We start from the raw sequence: 21,522 nt of genomic DNA, 5'->3' as shown, positions 1-21,522 counted from the left end.
AGTATATTTTTTAACTAAAAAGCCTCTGCACTACTTCACCGAGTTTAAGTTCGATACTTACGGAGTACATTGGGTCGGTTGTACTCATACTACACTCCTGCACCTTGCATGCAAATCTTGGAGCTGAGCTACGGTGGATGATGGGAGCTGGCACTGAAGATGTACCTGCCTTCCCGATTTACCTATCACTTGTCCCTGGGTAGTTTTAGAGTTGAATTCTGTTTATGTACATTTCAAGCATAAGTTGTATTTATTTCATACATGTTTTTGCAAAATATCTAGTCTTCGTAGCTCATGACGTGTACTACCAGTCCTTGGGATATTGTATGGAATTCAGTTATATCATTTGTTGATAGTTTTATTTCATTAGAACTGTGTTAACTATTGATCGGCTTAACCTAGCGGGTTGGGTTAGGTGCCATCACGACTAGTGGATTTTGGGTCGTGACAAAAATATGAATCAACTTTTGATAACAAATAAAAAGAATTGCCTATGTTTGATATTCTAATCAGTTGTTGCCAACTAGGTTGCTTCAAAATATTGTATTTGAATGTTATTGTCACCAAAAACTCATAAGTTTAGCCTACTTATTTTAAAGAATTGAAGTGTTTGACCAACCTTTTAGGAAAAAAAAAAGTTCTTTTGAATAACAATAAAAATATCTATTTGGCCAAGGTTCTGCAATAACAGAAGTTTTAAAAACGTTAAGTTGTTTGGCTAAACTTTTAGGATAAAAAAGTACTTTCGGGAAGAAGCAAAAGCTATTTTTCAGAAGCTAAAAAAGTAGCTTATCCCTAAAAGCAGAAGCATAAGTTGTTTTGAATTTTTATCTTACCAAAAATATCGTTTGCAAAATGTAACGACCCGACCGGTCATTTTGCTTTCTAGATCCCTGTTTCCCTAATTAAGACTCCTCGTATGTGTTTTTACTGCTTTATGACTTGCGGAGATGGTTGGTTAAGGTTTTGAAGGGTTTAGGTTGAAATCGGAACACTTAGTTCCTTAATAGTGGCCTAAGGTGGCCAAGATAGACTTGAGTCAACATTTTGGGTGAACAATCTCAGAAACGGTATTTAAGGTCCCAATATGTTCGTATGGTGATTTCAGACCTAGGCATGTGTTCAGATCGGGTTTCGGGTAAACCGGGAGCATTTCGATGCTTAATGTGGGAAGTTGGTTCATTGAAGGTTTTTCTAGTTCTTTAAATTTGGTTTGTAGTAGGCTTTGGTGTTATCAAAGTCTATTTGGGATTTTGAGCCTCGAAATAGTTCCGTGTGGTGATTTTGACTTACACACAAAATTTGGCGTCATTCCGAGTTGATTTGATAGGAATCGGACGCGCGGAAGTATTTTTAAAAGTTTTTGAGTTTCATGTTGAATTCATGCGTTTTAGCATCCGATTCATGATTCTAGATGTTATTTTGGTATTTCGATCTCATCGAGTACGTATTATATTATAGGATGCGTTAATGTAATTCAATGGAGTCCCAGGGGGCTCAGGTGCGAATCGGATTGGAATCGGACTTGGTTCTAGACATGGGGGACTGCTGGTGGCTTTAGATCTGGTGCAATCGCACCTGCGTGGAAATGGCCTCATGTGCGAGCTCACATAAGCGGCCAAGTGGTCGCAAAAGCGGCCTCGAGTGGGCTGAGTAGTGATTGCCCATGCGAAGTGTTTTTCGCATCTACGAGCTTGCAGGTGTGAGGAAAGTGGTCGCAGATGCGGACGAGGCCAGGAAGGCCTGGGGTCACAGGAGTGGAGGTACCTCCGCAGGAGCGAGTGCGCAGGTGCGGACAATTTCTGCATAATCAGATGCGCAGGTGCGCACGATTCTCCGCAGATACGAACTTGCCCAACCGTAGTGAGAACCGCACCTGCGATGGATTTTCCGCAGGTACAGCGTCGCAAGTGCCACCCTGGGTCCGCAGAAGCAAAAATTGCTGGGCAGTGAGGGCTTTTAATACGAGACTTAGGCAATTTTTCACACATTTGTATTTGGTCTTGGGCGATTTTGAGTGCACTTTTGAGAGGGATTCTCATCTACAATAAAAGGAAAGTAAACTCCACCCATTTTTAAGTTAAATACGCGTATTTTAGGTAGATTAAACATGGAAAGTATGTGAAACTAGTGGGATTTTTTGAAGAACCTAGGGTTTTGGTAAATTTGGTATGTGATCACGAAATTGGTGGTAAATATTGGAATAAATTATATATTTGAGTTCGGGAGGTCATAGGTAACTTTTATATTCAAATATTTCCGGAATTCGGGCACGTGGTCCCGGGGGTGAATTTCATTAATCATCCAAATTGGGTTGGGTAACTAATAGAAAAGCTAAACTATGAACTTTCGAGTATATATTTACTAGTTTATACGACTTTCGATTAGTTTCAGAGCCTCAGCGTCGTTTGAGGAGTTCTAGTGAGGTTAGAGAGCCGGATTGAGGACTTGGAATCGAGGTAAGTCTCTTGCCTAACCTTGTAAGAGGGAACTTATCCCCTTAGGCATATTATTATTGGGTGCTATTTGTGTGGGGAGCTACGTACGCATGAGGTGACGAGAGTCCGTACGTAGCTATATCTCATGATATGTCCGGGTAGACTTAGATTCTAATCATGCCTGTAATTATACCATTCATGCCTATTATGTGTATTAACAGTTCTGATTAGGACTGAGACTTAGGATTTAAAGTGGAGATATCGACCTGATTTCTTATTTTAGAAATGTTGGGAAATACTTGATAAACTATACATCCGTGTCTTCTCATATCGCAAGTGCTTCCGCGAGCGAAGTAAATATCTCTACTCTTATGGGATCGAGTCATTCGCCTCGGCATGATGGTAACACTATTCTTATAGGATCGGGTCGTTCCCCTCAGCAGTATGATAACATTATTCTTATGGGATCGGGTTGTTCGCGTCGGCAGTATGATAACACTATTTTTATGGGATCGGGTCGTTCGCCTCGGCAATACTGAGTAACACTATTCCTATGGGATTGGGCCGTTCGTCTCGGCAGCTTCGTGCTTAATAACCGAAACAAGTTCTAGTTTGGGTGTAATTGAGTTAGCGCCTTCACGACTGGTTATGATATGTTGGTGATTTGATATAGACTCCTGAGTGGATTTGCTGTAGTTTCTCTTATTTGCTTCATTGATACTTGTTGTACACTCACCATATCTACTTTATGTTTATATTATTATTTGACCTCTACTAAGTGTCAAGTCGACCCCTTGTCACTACTTCTTCGAGGTTAGACAAGATACTTACTGGGTACGTATTATTTTCCGTACTCATGCTACACTTCTGCACTGATGTGCAGGTACTGAGATAGGTACTACCAGTGGTCACGCGAGCGCGTAGCCGATCATCCACGAAGACTTAGTGGTGAGTTGTTGCCTTGCTACGATATGCAGCACTGGTGTCTCCCTCTACCTCATTTACTATTTCTGTCTATCACTTTCAGACAATAGTTTTAGTAGTTTGTATATCCTCTAGATTGCTCATGTACTTGTGACACCGGATTTTGGGGACTTGTAGCATTTATGTAGTGTTATACTCATTATTTCTATCACCACATTGGATGTTCTTATTATGCTGGTATTTTGTTTAAAAAGAGTTGTTACGGTTGCATGACGTCTTGCTTAATTCGTTATTATAAAAGGAAAACTTCCGTTTTAAAATGTTAGAAAGGGGTAAGTAAATAGTAATTTCACTTGTGGGCTTGCCTAACGGTGGCGTTAGGTACCATCGCGACTTATTATGAATTTTGGGTCGTGACACAAAATATTGTATATACCAAAATAACCCTATTTGTTTTAAATCTAATATTTAGGGTATTTTAAACGCTTCTCTCTAGAATTTAATTTGACATTTCTCCATCATTCAACAACATGCAAATCTTCAAACTTTAACATTTCCAATCAAATTGCAATTTTTCTCAAGGTATGAGTTCTTAGCTCTTTTATTATTATGGTTATCCCCCCAATACATGTATTAATTTATATATTAAACTAAAGAACTATTGGTGTATACCATAATTGTCAAGGCCCAAATCCCACAATAGGTCGCGATGGCGCCCAACTATCACTCATAGAAACCTGCTATTTTCTTTACCAAATTTTTGAATATAAATAAATCATAAAGTGAAGTGATAATAATAACGTGGAATAAAATAATAAACATCCACTAGGAACCCCCAAAATCAGGTATCAAAAGTCCCCTCAACAGCTGCGCCAATGCACCAAGACGACCACCTAATGTACATGCCTCCGTACCAGCACATTTAGTGCAGAAGTGTAGCGTGAGTACGTAAATCAACGCGTACCCAGTAACTATCTAGACTAACCCCGAAGAGGTAGTGACGAGGGGACGACGTTGAAACTTATAGTCCAATAAATCAAATATAATAAGGTAGACAAGTTTGAAATATGGTAAGTAAACAGTGAGAACAAATATAGGCAAATAATACGGTCTACAACAGCGCAGTGAACACAAAGTCCTCATTTATCGGATACCTCCTCAAATGGAATATGTAATGGTCAATACCAAATCAACGGTCACATCTCAAGTCAAGAAACTCACGAGTACGCGGACTCCTTATCAAGTATTTCGCAAAATTCTACCGAGGCGAGCTACCAGATCTCATAAGAGTGTTTCATAGAATTGCCAAGACGAGCGGCCTGATCTCATATGAGTGTGATACATAATACTGCCGAGGCGAACGGTCCAATCCTATAAGAATATGATACATGATACTTTCGCGGCAAACGTCCTGATCCCATAAGAATATGTTAATCTGCCGAGGCGAACGGCCCGATCTCATAAGAGTGTGTTACGTAATACTGTCAAGGCAAATGGCCCAATCCCATAAGAGTATTGCTAAGGCGTTTGCCCCGATCTCATTAGAATATGAAACTTTGATGGTTCACTGACCCCCCTCACAAATATACTTGGAGTTATAAAATTCATGAAAAATTATCAGAAGAATACGCACAACGCGGAAGAAATCTGTAAAGGAAAGTACAATTTCCACTGCTAATCAAGTAGCTCGTCAAGTATCTCAAAAAACAGATCTGATACTCTACGCGAGTCTAGTCTCAAGCTAAATGTAAATTAAAACATTTAAACATGAAAGAATAACTCAATAGTACAATTAAAGCATGGCGTGAGTCTAAGTCTACCCGGATATAATCAGGAATTCTAGCATGTGCACGGACACTTGTCACTTCATACGTGCGTAGCTCCTACAACATATAGTAGATAATAAATATAACACCTACAGGGTAAATTTTCCCTAGCAAGATTAGACAGGAGACTTACATCGCTCTGAAATTCGATAACCGGTTCCAACGTTTCTCTAACTCCTCAAAACGATGCCAAACGATCCGAAACTAATCAAACAACGTGCAAACCAATCAAAATATCCTCCAATACTCATAATTTTCCAATTTATAACAATTCCCATCTCCGCTCGCAAAGTCAATACAGTCAACCCCCGGGCCCACGTGCCAGATTTCAAAAATTATTGAAAATAAATATTACTCATAACATGTATAGTCTACATCCAAAAAATCATCCAATTTTGTCCATGAATTGACCCTCAAATCAATAAGTTACCATTTCTCAACTTTGGGGTTCAAAATCCAAATTTCTACAATCTAAAAATAGATAACAATAAAACCAACAAAAATAATCATAGAAAAATATTGAAATAAAAGTTAGATATTTACCCCCTTGTTGAGACGAGACAACGCCGCAAAAATCACCTCAAACGGAGCTCTAGAACTCAAGATATGCTCAAAATACTAAAATGCTCGGTTTGCCCATTTAAAATACTGCTCAGGTGATTTTTGTTCTTCGCTTTTGCCGGAAACCGTCGCGTTCGCGAAGATAAATTTTTTGCATTGACCGGTCAACCTTTTTCGCATTCGCGGATCTTCTCTCGCATTCGTGAAGAACAAAAGTTCGCACCAGAAACCAGCAATCTTTCCCAACATAGAAATGGGCATAACTCTCTCATACGACCTCGGGATTAGACGATTCTTGTTGCTAAGGTTCTGTAATTATGATACATATCTAATAGTTCAGTCTAATCACAAATTAATGGTCGTTTGATCAATATGGTATCCATTATGCCAAAAGAAACGACGCTGAAACATCAAATAAGAGCGCGACACAATCCAAATACATCTGAAACACACCCGAGGCCCCCGGGACCCCATCCAATCACACAAACCAGTTCCAAAACATAACACGAGCCTACTCGAGGCCTAAACTCGCACCAAATAACATCAAAACCATGAATCACACATCAATTCAATCCTAATGAACTAATGAACTTTTAAATTCTAAAACTCATGCCGAACCATACCAAATCAACCCGGAATGGCCTCAAATTTAGCATGGAAGTCCCAAATGACACAACGGACCTATACCAACTCCGGGAACCACAATTTGGATCCGATATCAACAAAGTCAACTCTCAGTCAAACCTATCAACCTTCTAAACCTTCAGTCTTCTAACTTTTGCCAAACAATTATCAAATCAACCTACGGGCCTCCAAATCCAAATCCGGACATATGCCTAAGTCCAAAATCATAATGGAGTCGTCAAAACTCCATTCCCATGTCGTTTACTCAAACCTTGGTCAACTCTTCCAACTTAAAGCTTCCGAATTAAGAATTATTCTTCCAAACCAACTCTGATCTTCCCAAAAATCTAATCCGACTACACGTGCAAGTCATAATAGATGAAGTAAAACTTCTCATGGTCTCAAACCACCGAACAACATGCTAGATCTCAAAATGACCGGTCGGGTCGTTACATCCTCCCCCAATTAAACATGCGTTCGTCCTCGAACGTGCCAAGAACCGTTCCAGAGTTTCCCAAAATCACTGTTTAACACCTCGTGCACCTACCCATGCCACCATACCCCATATGAGCACATTAGCTCAATACATACTGAAGATCCTTCGTGCTACCTTAGCCCAAAAGCCTTAGAACCAAATTCCATCATCCATAATCCTCTACTAGGTCTGATTCTAACATGTGCATACCGTATCAATCTCAACAAGTTGTACCAAAACATGATCATGTACCCATGCTGAATTCACGCAATGCACCGCATAATTTTTATGCTCATAATAACATCCTCCAACCACAATAGGTACAAATTAACGAAGCGGATGCCCGTAATATACCTCATAACACATATAAGCCCTGCTCCAACTATGATGACCCGATAGGTCATTTTGAGTTTTAGCCTTTATTTCTGTATTTAGAGACCTCGAATAGCTCTGTTATCATCCTTGATTTGCATGCATATTCTGTATCGTTTTCCGAAAAAAAATTATGTAAAAATTTGAAAAAATGTGAATTCTATCCTTAAAATGATTTGAGTTGACTACGGTCAGCATTTTGTATAAACGGACCCGAATCAGTATTTTAATGGTCCTGGTGGATCTGTATCATGATTTGAGACTTGGGCGTATACCCGAAATTGAATTCGGAAGCCCCTAACTCGATTTAACGTGATTTGTTGAAAACTAGTAATTTGAAGGTTTAAAGAATTTCTAAGTTTGACCGTAGGTTGACTTTATTGATGTCGGGTTCAAATTTTGGTTCCGGAACTTGGAATATATTCATTTCACTATTTTTGACTTATCTGCAAAATATGGTGCAAAATATGGTGCAAAACGGAGTTGATTTGACGTGATTCGGATGTCCGGTTGTAAATTTAAAAATTCTTGAGTTTCTTTGAAAATTTCATACATTTTGATATTTGATTCGTGGTTATAGGTGTTATTTTAGTATTTTTATTGCACGAGCGAGTTCGTACAATGTTTCCAGACTTGTGTGCATATTTGGTTTGGAGTTCGAGGGGCTCGGGTGGGTTTCAAATGCGTTTCGGAGTGTTTGGCAGAGTTTTGGTGTTGCTGGTGTGAACTGGTGTTGCAGGCCTTACAAATGAGAGATTTGAAGTCACATTTTCGATGTATGGCCTAGTCTGATCCGATCGCATTTGTGATCATTTGATCGCTTTTGCGAAGATCCAATGTTTGCATTTGCAAACTAGTCGTCGCAATTATGATGACAACAGGGATGTTTCTTAGCCTCATTTTCATATTTTGGAACCCTAGGCTCGGTAGGAGGCGATTTTGAAAAGGTATTTTCATCTACAAACTTTCAGTAGGTGATTGTAATCTATTTCTAATCATAGTCCATCAATATATCTTAGAGTTTAACATCAAATCTAAGATTTTCATGGTAGAAATTAGGGATTTGGGTAGAATTGGGGAGTTTTATAAAATTGTGATTTAGACCTCAAATTGAGGTCATATTTTGAAACAAATCCCATTATCGGGCTTGGGGGTGAATGAAAAATTGGGTTTTGGTCTGAATCTCGAGTTTTGACCAAGAGAGCTCGGGGTTGACTTTTTTCAAAACCTTTAAAGATTAAATCTTTTTTACTCATGGGTAGTTTCTAAAGCTTATTGTGAATTATTTGAACTATATTTGGTTAGACTCGATTGGTTTGGAGGTGAACTTTAGAGGAAAGGCCCCGTTGAGCTTTGATTTGATTGCGGAGCGAGGTAAGTGTCGTGGTTAACCTTGACTTGAGGGATTAGGACTTGTTAGTCTGTTTGTTACGTGTTTTATGTGTGGGAATAATGTATATGTGAGGTGATGAGTACTTATACGTTGTTATTGGGTTAGATTATTATTTCTTTGATTACTCGTTTCGTAATTATTGCCCTTTTATAATTAGCAATTATTTTTGGAAGTTTTGGTATCTTGGCATCATATTTGACGTTAAATACATTCTCCGCATTATTTATTACTCGATTCATACTATCATCATTCCATGGTGAGGGTGAGAGTAAAAGCACGAAGGGTGATGTCATGCCATTTATCTCATTTATTAATTATCACATGGTGAGGAAAGAGTAAAAGCATGAAGGGTGATGCAGTGCCATTTATCTCATTTATTTATTATTACATGGTGAGGAAGAGGGTGCCATTCATCTCATTTATTCATTGTTACATGGTGAGTATGAGAGTAAAAGCACGAAGGGTATTGCCGTGCCATTTCATTTTACTTATACCACCATTTCGTGGTAAGGGCGAGAGTAAAAGCACGAAGGGTGATGTCATGCCATTTTCATATCATTGGTTTATCTGATTTCATTGGTCGATGATTTACTTGGCTATTTCATGATTTCATACCTGTCGTATTTGTCATATTTTTCAGCTTCTTGCGTGTCCCCTCCCAGTTTGTACGTTATCATTCTCTGTTATTATCGTTGCTGCTTTATATCTACTTGTACAGTTTTATTTATGTAGGTATCCTGTCATAGCCTCGTCACTACCTCATCGAGGTTAGGCTCCACACTTACAGAGTACATTGGGTCGGTTATACTCACACTACATTTTTGAACTTTTTTTGCAGATACCGGTATTGATCCCCGCGGTGCGTGAGGTGCGTTAGCTTGAATCATTGCATACACAGACTCGAGATAGATCTGCTGGCGTCCGCAGACCTTGAAGTCACCTTCCTTTTCCCACTTTAATATTCATTTCCTTCAAAGCAATTATATTTATTTCAGACTTTGTTTGTAGACTTCCAGTTGCTCGTGTACTCGTGACTCCGAATTTTTAGGAGTAGATATTATCATGTGACTTATATTAGTACTTTGTTGGATTGGGTTTCTATTTCTTGCTGTATATAATTATTGTGTTTTAACTGTTAAAAAACAACAACCACCTAGTATAATCCCATAAGTGGGGTCTGGGTTAACTATTAAAAAAAAATTAGCTATTTAATTATCTCACGTCGTCTTGCCTAACAACTGGATATTAGGCACCATCACGACTCCGAGGTTGGAATTCTGGGTCGTGACAAATTGGTATCAAAGCCTTAGATTGCCTAGGTCTCACGAGTCATAAGCAAGCTTAGTAGAGTCTGGAAGATCAGTACGGAGACGTATGTACTTATCTTCTAGATGCTATGGAGTTTCAGGAAAAAATTCACTTCTTTCCTTCTATATCGTGCGATTTTATTCTATTGTTGATGATTGAACCATTCTATTCTTGTTCTCTCGCAGATAGAGAGAACACGCACAGCATCCGCAGCCGGTCAAAAGCTGGAGACCCCTATGGAAGCTACTACCAGGGGCAGAGGACAAGGTCGAGGTCGAGCAAGATGCCGAGGCAGAGGCAGAGCTCAGCCTAGAGCTCGAGCAGCAACACCTGCAGTGGAGCCTCAGATTGATCATGAGGAGAAGGACCCAGCTCAGACCGCACCCGTCAGACCAGCTCAGGTCACGGAGGAATTCATAGCCACTATAGTGCTTCAGAACACTTTAGTCTGCTTGGTGGGCCTTATGGAGAGTGTGGCCCAGACCGATACATTTCTGGTGGCACCAGCTGTCTCTTAGGCTGGGGGAGGAGAACAGACTCCCTCTACTCACACCCTGGAGCAGGTGCCTCCTCTATATCAGACTCTAACATCCCAGCTAGTTGGGGTAGTTCAACCGGTTGTTGCGGCACAGGCTGGGGATAGTCCAGCTATGTCTTCTGAGGCATTGATGAGGCTGGATAAGTTTTACCAAGCTCTTACATGTTCATTTCAACGGTGCACCTTCTGAGGACCCACATGATTACTTGAACAATTGCTATGAGTTGTTGCACAATATGGGTATTGTTAAGACTAATGTGGTCAATTTTGCAGTGTTCTAGATGACCGGTCCTGCCAAGAGATGGTTGAGAGGTTATGTGTTGACTAGACTAGCTGGTTCGCCTTTACTTACCTGGGATCAGTTTTCATAGCTATTTTTAGAGAAGTTCATTCCTTGCACTCTGAGAGAGGATTACCGCAGGCAGTTTGAGCGTCTTCAGCAGGGTAGCATGACTGCTACCCAGCATGAGACTTGATTTGTGGACCTAGCTTGCCACATCATTATCTTGCTCCCTACTAAGAGGGAGATAATGAGGAGATTCTTTGATGGGCTCACTTTAACTATCAGGCTACGGATGGCCAAGGAGACCGGAGATAATATTTCTTTTCAGAGAGCAATAGAGATTGCTAGACAGATCGAGATGGTTCTTGGTCAGGAGAGTGGGCCGATGTCTAATAAGAGGACTCATCATTTTGGTGGATTCAATGGTACCTCATCTCGAGGAAGGAGTACATTTGGCATAGGCCATCCTCCCAGGCCATTTCAGTCAGCACTTCAGGCATCCCACGGTGCTTCAGTAGTCGAGATCCTTATGTGTCTCATCCTGAGCAGCTAGCCTACAGTGCACCATCAGCTCCTATTAGTGCACCTCCGATCTAGAGTTATCAGAATGGTTATTCAGGTCGATAGGGCCAGTTCCAGGGTCAGCAGTCACAACAGCCAAGGTCTTGTTATACTTGTGGAGATCCGAAGCACCTTTCTAGATTTTGCCCCAGATCACATGGCGGCATGCACCAGCAAGGTTCTCGTGCCATGGTTCTGGCACGGTTGCTTCACAGCCTGCTTAGCCAGCTAGAGGCAGAGGTCAGGCTTCCAGAGGTGGAGGTCAGGCCGTTAGAGGTGGAGGCTAGCTAGCTAGAGGCTGTCTGAGGGGCGGAGGTCAGAGTGGTGGGGCCCAGCCCTATTTTTATGCATTCCCAGCTAGACCCGAGGCCGATTCATCTGACGCCGTTATCACAGGTATTGTTTCAATTTTCCATAGAGATGCTTCAGTTATATTTGATCTATGTTATACTTATTCCTACATGTCATCCTATTTTGCTTCATATCTGATTGTGCCTCGTGATTGTTTGAGTGCTCCTGTGTATGTGTCCACGCCTATGGGAGATTCTATTGTAGTAGATCATGCTTATCGCTCGTGTATGATTACTATTGGGAGTCTTGAAATTAATACAGATCTCTTACTACTTGATATGGTGGACTTTGATGTTATTTTGGACATGGATTGGTTGTCCCTGTATCATGCTAAATTGGACTGTCATGCCAAAACGGTGACCTTAGCCATGCCGGGGTTTCCTCGATTAGAGTGGAGATGGACTTCTGGTCATTCTACCAGCAGGGTTATTTCTTATGTGAAGGCTCGACGTATGGTCGAGATGGGGTATTTAGCTTATTTGGCCTATATTCGCGATTCTAGTGCGGAGTTTCCTTCCATGGACTCGGTACTAGTGGTTCGTGAGTTCCAAGAGGTGTTTCTTGCAGATTTGTCGGGTATGCCACCCGACAGAGATATTGACTTTTGTATTTAGTTGGCTCCAGACACTTAGTCCATTTCTATCCACCATACCGTATGGCCCCGCCTAAGTTGAAGGAATTGAAGAAGTAGTTGCAGGATTTCCTTGATAAGGATTCATTAGACCTAGTATGTCACTCTGGGGGTGCGCCCGTGTTTTTCGTGAAGAAGAAGGATGGTTGATGTGTATAGACTATCGGCAGTTGAACAAAGTCACTATCAAGAACGAGTACCCGTTGCCGAGGATTGAGGACTTATTTGATCAACTTCAAGGTGCCAAAGTGTTTTCAAAGATTGATTTAGGATTTAGCTACCATCAGTTGAAGATGAGGGCATCGGTATGGGCATTATGAGTTCCTAGTGATATTATTTGGGTTGACAAATTCCCGTGCAGCATTTATGGATTTGATGAACCGGGTATTTAAGCCCTATTTGGATTCTTTTATGATCGTATTCATTAATGACATGCTGATCTACTCCCACAGTCGAGAGGAGCATAAGCAGCATCTTCGAATTGTACTTCAGACTCTAAGAGATAGTCAGTTATATGCCAAGTTTTCAAAGTCTGAGTTTTTGTTGGACTCGATTTCATTTTTAGGGCATGTTGTATCGGTCGAGGGACATTAAAGTGGGTACTAAGAAGATTGAGGCAATTCAGAACTAATCTAGACCTACTTCAGCTATAAAGATTCGGAGTTTCTTGGGTTTGGCGGGTTATAATCGCCAATTCATGGAGGGATTTTCATCCATAGCATCCCAATTGACTAGATTGACCCAGAAGGGTGCTCAGTTTAGGTGGTCCGATGAGTGTGAGTTGATCTTTCAGAAGCTCAAGACTGCTTTGACTATGGTGCTAGTGTTGGTGTTACCCACAGGTTCAGGATCCTACACGGTATATTGTGATGCGTCCCGTATTGGGCTCGGTATGGTATTGATGCAGGAGGGCAGGGTGATTGCATATGCATCACGACAGTTGAAGGTTCATGAGAAGAATTACCATGTTCATGCTCTAGAGTTGGCAGCCAATGTTCATGCACTGAAGATTTAGAGGCATTACCTCTACGGCGAGTTGTCTGAGGTGTTCACGGATCATCGGAGTCTACATTATTTGTTCAAGAAAAAGGATCTCAACTTGAGGCAGAGAAGGGGGTTGGAGCTGTTAAAAGACTATGATATCACCATTTTGTATCATCCCGGGAAGGCCAATATGGTGGTCGATGCCTTGAGCAGAAAGGCAGTGAGTATAGGCAACCTTGAATTTATTTCGGTAAGTGAGAGACCGCTTGCATCAGATATTCATGCCTTGGACAATCAGTTTATGAGGTTAGATGTTTCGGAGCCCAGACGTGTTTCTAGTTTGCACGGTCTCTTGGTCTTCTCTGTATGAGCGCATCAGAGAGCGTTAGTATGACGACCCCCATTTGCTTGTCCTTAAGGGCATGGTATGGAACGATGGTGCCAAACAGGTTAATATCAGGGATGATAGGGTGTTGAGGATGTAGGGTCGGATTTGTGTGCCCAATGTGGATAGGTTACATGAGTTTATTCTTGAGGAAGCCCACAGTTTGCGGTATTCCATTCATCCGGGTGCCGCCAAGATGTATCAGGACTTGAGGCAACACTATTGGTGGATGAGGATGAAGAAGGATATAGTGGGGTTTGTAGGTCGGTGCCTAAACTGTCAGCCAGTGAAGTACGAGCATCAGAGACCGGTTGCTTTAGAGGCTTGAGATTCCAGTGTGGAAATGAGAGCGTATCACCATGGATTTTGTAGTTGGGCTCCCACGGACTTCGAGAAAGTTGATGCTATTTGGGTAATTGTGGATTAGTTGACCAACTTCGTGCATTTCATTCCAGTTGGGACTACTTATTCTTCAGAGCGGTTTACTGAGGTCTACATTCGCTAGATTGTTCGCCTTCACGGTGTGCCAGTGTCCATTATCTCATATCGGGGCATGCAGTTTACATCGCAGTTTTGGAGAGTAGTGCAGTGAGAGTTAGGCACACGGGTTGAGTTGAGTACAGCATTTCGCCCTCAGACAGACGAACAGTTTGAGTGCACTATTCAGATATTGGAGGATATGTTACGCGCTTGTGTTATTGATTTTGGGGATTCTTGGGATCAATTTATGCCACTTACAGAGTTTGCCTACAACGGAAGCTACCAATCGAGCATTCAGATGGATCTGTATGAGGCTTTGTATGGGAGACGATGCCGGTCTCCGATGGGTTGGTTCGAGCCGAATGAGTCTAGGCTATTGGGTACTGACTTGGTTCGGGATGCTTTGGACAAGGTTAAGTTGATTCAAGATCGGCTTCGCACGGCACAGTCTAGACAAAAGAGCTACGCTGATCGGAAGGTTCGCGATGTTGCCTACATGGTGGGGGAGAAGGTACTACTCATAATTTCAACTATGAAGGGTGTTATGAGGTTCGGGAAGAAGGGAAAGTTGAGCCCTCGGTATATTGGTCCGTTTGAGGTGCTTGAGAGGATTGGGGAGGTGGCTTATAGGCTTGCATTGCCGCCTAGTCTCTCGAGTGTTCATCTAGTGTTTCATGTTTCCATGCTCCGGAAGTATGTCGGCAATCCGTCTCATGCTTTGGACTTTAACACGATTCAGTTGGACGGTGATTTGACTTATGATGTGGAGCCAATGGTCATTTTGGATCGGCAGGTTCGAAAGTTAAGGTCAAAGAATATAGCATCAGTGAAGGTGCAGTGGAGAAGTCAACCAGTCGAGGAGGCTACTTAGGAAAGCAAGAGGGAGATGTGGAGCAGATATCCACGCATATTTGATACTCCAGGTATGATTCTAGACCAGTTCGAGGACGAACATTTGTTTAAGAGATGGAGGATGTAACGACCCGGCCAGTTGTTTTGAGTTGTAAACTCGTTCCCCCATTTACTGCTTATTCAATGCTCATTTGATGTTATGTGACATTCTGGGGTAGTTGGTTTGGTTCCGAGGATGTTTCGGAATGAATTAGGACACTTAGTCCCAAGGTTGGAAGCCTAAGTTGAAAGAGTTGACCGAATGTTGACTTATGTGTAAATGGCTCTGAAATGGAGTTTTGATGGTTCTGATAGCTCCGTATGGTGATTTTGGACTTAGGAGTGTGTCCGGATAGTGATTTGCAGGTCCGTAGGTGATTTTGGCTTGAAATGGCAAAAGATGGAAAATTAGAAGCTTGGGGAGTTGAGAGGTTTGACCGAGAGTTGACTTTGTCATTTCTGGGCTGGGATTTTGGTTTTGGAAGTTAGAATAAGTCTATTGTGTTATTTATGACTTGTGTACAAAATTTGAGGTCAATCGGAGTTGATTTGATAGGTTTCGGCATCGAATGTAGAAGTTAGAAGTGCATAAGTTCATTAGGCTTGAATCGATGCACGATTCATGGTTTTAGTGTTGTTTGATTTGATTTGATGCCTCGATCGAGTTCGTATGATGTTTTAAGACTTGTTGGTATATTTGGTTGAGGTCCCGAGGGCCTCGGGTGTGATTCAGATCATGTTCGTCGCATTTTGAACCTTGGAGGAACTGTTGATTTCTGCTACTGGTTTCCTTATACGCGATCGCGAGGTAAGGTCTGCGATTGCTTAGCTTGGGCAGTTAATGTATCGCGAACGCGTAGGCTTAGTCGCGTCCGTGAAGAAGAAAAGAGAAGGTTGGGGTTCATGCGCATTGGTTCATCGCGATCAGACTGAGGTGATTCTTGGAGATATTTTCAAGGGAGTGATTGAGGTAAGTGATTCTAACTCGGATTTGGTTGAATTACATGAATATTTTATTGTTTTCATCATTTAATTAGTGTTTGGGTTGAATAATTGGGGGGAAATTGTAGAAACATCCTAGGCTTTAATTTGAGGATTTGAAGGTCAAGTTGTGATCGAATTTGAGTAATTTTGTTATGGTTGGACTCATGGTTGAGTGGGTGTTCGAATTTTGTAACTTTTGTTGAATTTCGAGAAGTGGGCCCGGGGTTGACCTTTTTAGATGAATTTTTGACTTTTGATTAAGAACTTAGCTTTTTCATATGGTATTGATTCCTATAGCTTGTGTTGCCTGTATCGAGTTATTTATAGATAGATTAGAGTCATTTGGAGGCCGATTCGTGAGGAAAGGGCTTATTGGAGTAGAGATTTATACGATTTGAGGTAAGTAACACTTCTAAACTTGGTTCTGAGGATATGAATCCCTGAATTTTGTGTTATGTGGCTGGTGTTGAGGTTACGCACATGTTAGGTGATGGGCGTGTGGGCGTGCACCGTTGTAATTGTGATCCATTCGATTTTGTGGTACTGTGTAATCATCAAACCTTGTAGCTATTCATGTCATCTCTATGTTTTAGAGTAATTGAGCTGCAAATTCATGTTAGAAATCATGTTAGACTATATGCTTATCCTGTTGCGACCCACTGTGGTCCTTTCTGCTATTGAATTATCTGCTTAGGTGGAAATTTCGTACTCAGTCGCATCCATTATTTGCATATCATATCTCAGTCTCTATTACTATTTATTATTGTGTTATATATCATTGTTGGGCTAATTGGCATGAGATTTGTGAGCCCGAGAGACTGGAGAGATTGATGACTGAGTTGGGCCTGACCGTGTTGGGAGTGAGATTGGTGGATCGGACTACACGGCGCAGCAAGCCTTATGGCTTATGTGTGGATCAGGTTGCACGACGCAGTAGGCCTTTTGGACTTTATTGTTATGGGATTGGGCTGCACGGCGCAGCAGGACAGATTGGCTTATTATTACCGCTTGGGTAGGATCCGCCCCTCTGGAGTCTGACATACCAGCAGTGAGCGCAGGCACCGTACAGTGCTGAGTGGCTGAGTGTGATAAGCGAGAATTGAGACTAGTCAGATTGAGTACTTTGAGAGTGTTAGTACGTGAGGTTTTCATTGTGTTGCATCACATGTGATATGCATATTGGAATATAGATATAGAGATGTAATATTCATCATATCACTCATACTTTGCATATTTTATCTGTATTAAGCTTAACTGTTAAACCTGGAAGCATGTCTACATTCCTGTATTGTGTACCAACAGATTATGAGTCTCTCTGAGATATTATTATCATATTTCCTGTCACTTCCGTACTGTTAAACTCTGTATTTGGACTCTATTGGTTGAGCTCGTCACTGCTTTCAACCTAAAGGTTAGTTTTGTTACTTATTGAGTTGGTTGTACTCATACTATACTATACACTTCGCATGCAGATCCAGGTATTTCCGGGCATGGTGGTTGCTGCTTTTTGGAGCTTTATCAGTTCGGAGATTGTCAAAGTATCCGTATTAGCGTCCCCAAACCTTGACTCTCCTCCTTTATCTTTTAGTTTTGTTTATACTGTTCTACCTTCCTAGACAGTGTTTCAATTGTCAGACTGTGTTATTGTACAGATGCTCATGTACTCAGTGACACCCGAATTTTAGGAAGTTGTGTATTGACTTGCGGTGTTTTCATTCAGTATTTATGAGATTTTTATTTCGAACTTATATTGCTAGGTTTTCCAAACTTAAAAATGCGTGGGTTTATTGTGAATGTCGGCTTGCCTAGTACTGCGATACGCGTCATCACGACATGCGATATTTGGGTCGTGACAGTCTCACAACCCATATGGCATAAAAGAGTAGCACTTGAAATAGACGAAGGCAGGAATATCATCCACCACGCCCGAAGACCCATCCATAAGCAATGCTATGCCGAACATGCATATCTGATCTGGTACAAAATATACATTCACATTAGGCCTACCAACGGACCCCAAGCTGATTCCGATCATCCCTAAATGGGTCAATAAACTTCCAAAGATCCACAATGACCATATTCATGGTACATATGATCTACCGTCCAATCCGGAACAAACTCCAACAGTCCGCAACCAAAGAAGTAGAGCGCATATCAGACATAAACTCTCTCATCAGTGACAGTACTAGAATCTCCATACCTGATTTCAATCTCTACCACATAAATGTCTCACACGTCACACTTATACAATCATCCTGCGGGAGATACTCCCACGACCTTCCGCACCAGGTAGCAAAATCTGCACATCCATGGCTACCTACCATTCTATTACTGTAATGAAAATCAATAACAACAACAACAACAACAAACCCAGTAGCTTCCCACAAATGGGGTCTGGGGAGGGTAAGATGTAGGCAGCTTACCCCTACCCCTAGAAGGGCAGAGAGGCTATTTCCGATAGACCCTCGGCTAGAGAACGACTGAAAAAGAAAAGGTAATTGCAACAAATAGGAATAACAACAAGATGAAATAAGATTGAATTGAAGAATGTAATCAAACTCTATATAGTAATAGCCAACTATGGATAAAAGATATCATACTAACACTAATGCTAGCGAACTGAGTAAGACAAAGAGAAACGCTCGACTACCTACGAACTGTAATGCAAATCAAGAATTCATAAATCAATACACAATGCCTCTTCCACATAACACCATCCTCGGTGACACAAACATAACACCAACATACTCTGAACATCGGAAATCTCTCCCCAGCTCTTCCGAGCTAGTGACAATCCTATCAAAACTGGATCGCAACCTTGATCCTCAAATTCCAATTCCATACCACTCACTGCACCTATCATGCTGCTATGCGACAGTATAAGTATTTCATCATAACTCCTGAACCACCAGTAGAATAAATACTTCATCGGCTAGAACCTTTCACTTAACTCATTTTAGAAGAAGAATCGCAACACACAACCATCTTCCCATAGCCGCAAAATACATAGAACTCAAGCCGTGTTCGAAACCGCCATAACTCTTTCGGGACCCATTTACACATAATCAAAACCTTAAGAATCAAATACTCCAAATCAGTCAAATTACGGAAGTTGTCAAGCCCGCACGTACAGCCACGAAACACCTGTATTGCCTTACCATACCGATGGAGCCGATCATTTTCTTAACCATGCCGATCCAAACCACTACTAGGCTCTTCCGATTTCTTCTTGACTTGCCTTCAAAATGAATACCTCTACTCAATCACATAACGGATCCCAATCAACACTCATCCTAAGTTACCCAAATCATGAGACCTTGTTTTTTTCAGTACCCATAATCCATTTCATACCCCCATCATGTAGTTTATAGTAACTCCAACTGATACACATGAGCTGATTAGATCTTCTGCGAATCCGAAGCAGTTTCTCCCATTTTTCTAACACTGCACCGCAGACTCATTGATAACATAGAAATGCTCCAAGTACCCTTCACACTCTACTGCAAAACCCAATCCTCAGCCACATAACGAACTTAAAAATCCTTAAGCACGACACCTAAAATCTCGAATCCACTAAAACCATTATTGAGAGTCGCCCATTTTAGCCCAGTCCTAATTATTTAACCAAACCACTAGTGCTTTGTTAGCACATGATCACTCCAATGAAGCAACCGGATGAATACTTTCCCTTGTACATCACATCCATCAAATCCCTTGCTCAAATTACCCCTGATGTTTTCTTCCCTTAGTAATAACTAATCCACCAACGTATCGATAACCCAAAACTGCAAAGGCACATCACCACGTGACCCAATCATAGACAGTAGGCTCCCCCACATAGCTTTAAGCCACGATTACAAAAATCTAGAACCCACAATGACTCCTCCTCCTCAGTTACCATGATCTCGCACTATTGCTCAGATAAATTTCTCATAAGTTCTTGTTGCACTAATCATAACGCATCCTGAATTATCGTCCACAATCGCACACTCAACCTCCTAATAGTCGTACCATCTTCTTCAAGCGATCCAAGCTCACATCACAGTACATGCATCCCATTAGATAGAAGGCGGAACTCTTCACAGGAACTTCATCAGGAGCCATGCAACCCCTAACCTTCTCACAGGAGATAGCCCACCTGTGTAGCCTCATACCTACATCTTTTAACGACATAGCCATAACCACGTCCATTATGAAATCAGTTGATTCTCCTAGGTCCATACTCATCTGCCAGCTGTAAGAGTCCGTTCATCCCATTAGCAACAATTAAAGGTCCAACAGTACGTTCCAAAACTCGAAGTCATGTTGCATCCCAAAATGATAATCAATCTTACACATCCCTCTACGTTCAAAGCAAACTCTTCCCCTCATATTCAAACTTCCTAAGCAAACTACTCGATCTCTGATGCTCGTACTTGACCTGCTAACAACTCATCTACCGCGAGACATAACCCTTCATGCCCTTCCTCATCATTCTCTACTAAAATACTACCTCAAATCATAATCCATCTATGTAGCATCCTAACTAATGAATTGCCACTAACTCTAAGCCTCCATAAAGATGATCTTTCTCGAGCCATCAACACTAGAAACACCAATTTGACCCTGAAGCTGCCACACACCACCATCTCTAATACCCGTTTCATAGGTACCATTTCACAACACCCCGCCCCGAAGCAAACCAATGAAGACCATCACACTGAAGAGCCTAAATGCGTTCAAACAAAGATGACAACACCACAACACTAACAAGCATTCCACCAAGTTCAAAAATATCCAATCCCGCTACTCCATCAACCAAAGCCTAAACATCCATAGTCTGATTGCCTCTCCTTCGCTAGAATTAAATGCCAAATCTCTAAACCATGAACCGAGAAATCCTCCTCTTAGGACATTCACTATCGCGACACATAAATATGCACCCTACTATTCACACCAGCACTGCGTGATAACAACGCATGAACATCACAATACCCTGTGCATAGCCTCGAAACCACTGGCAACTATGACACTGGGCTGAAATGATAGAACACCCCTCCACAAGGCGACGATAATAGTCCACCTGAATACGCAGGGGAAAACATCCTGTGCCACATCTGTAGCACTGCTACAACTCCTCGATGTCCAATTGATAACAGGCGCTCAATATCGTATAAGAATAAGAAGGAAGGAAATGAAGACATAAGCTTCAATGAAATCAAACCGCACGATGAGGAATAAAGTAAGGAAGTTCTCCTAACAACCTTGTAGCCTCTCGAAGATAAGTACAGACGTCTCTGTACCGATCCACAAGACTCTACTAGACTTGATCATGACTCGTGAGACCTAATTGAACCTAGCGCTCTGTTATCAAGTTGTCACGACCCAAATCCCACAATAAGTCGTGATGGTGCCCAACTATGCTGCTAGACAAGCCAACACATGAACCTCCACTTAACTATCCATTTTAAAATTTTAAAATCATGGATTTAATTAAATAAATAGCATAAAATCTGTCACTCATAGAAACCTGT

Source organism: Nicotiana tabacum, chromosome 4 (assembly GCF_000715075.1).
Source record: "Nicotiana tabacum cultivar K326 chromosome 4, ASM71507v2, whole genome shotgun sequence".
In the NCBI taxonomy this organism is placed as follows: Eukaryota; Viridiplantae; Streptophyta; class Magnoliopsida; order Solanales; family Solanaceae; genus Nicotiana; species Nicotiana tabacum.
The sequence above is the reverse complement of the archived record's forward strand: the minus strand, read 5'-3'. Positions refer to the sequence as shown.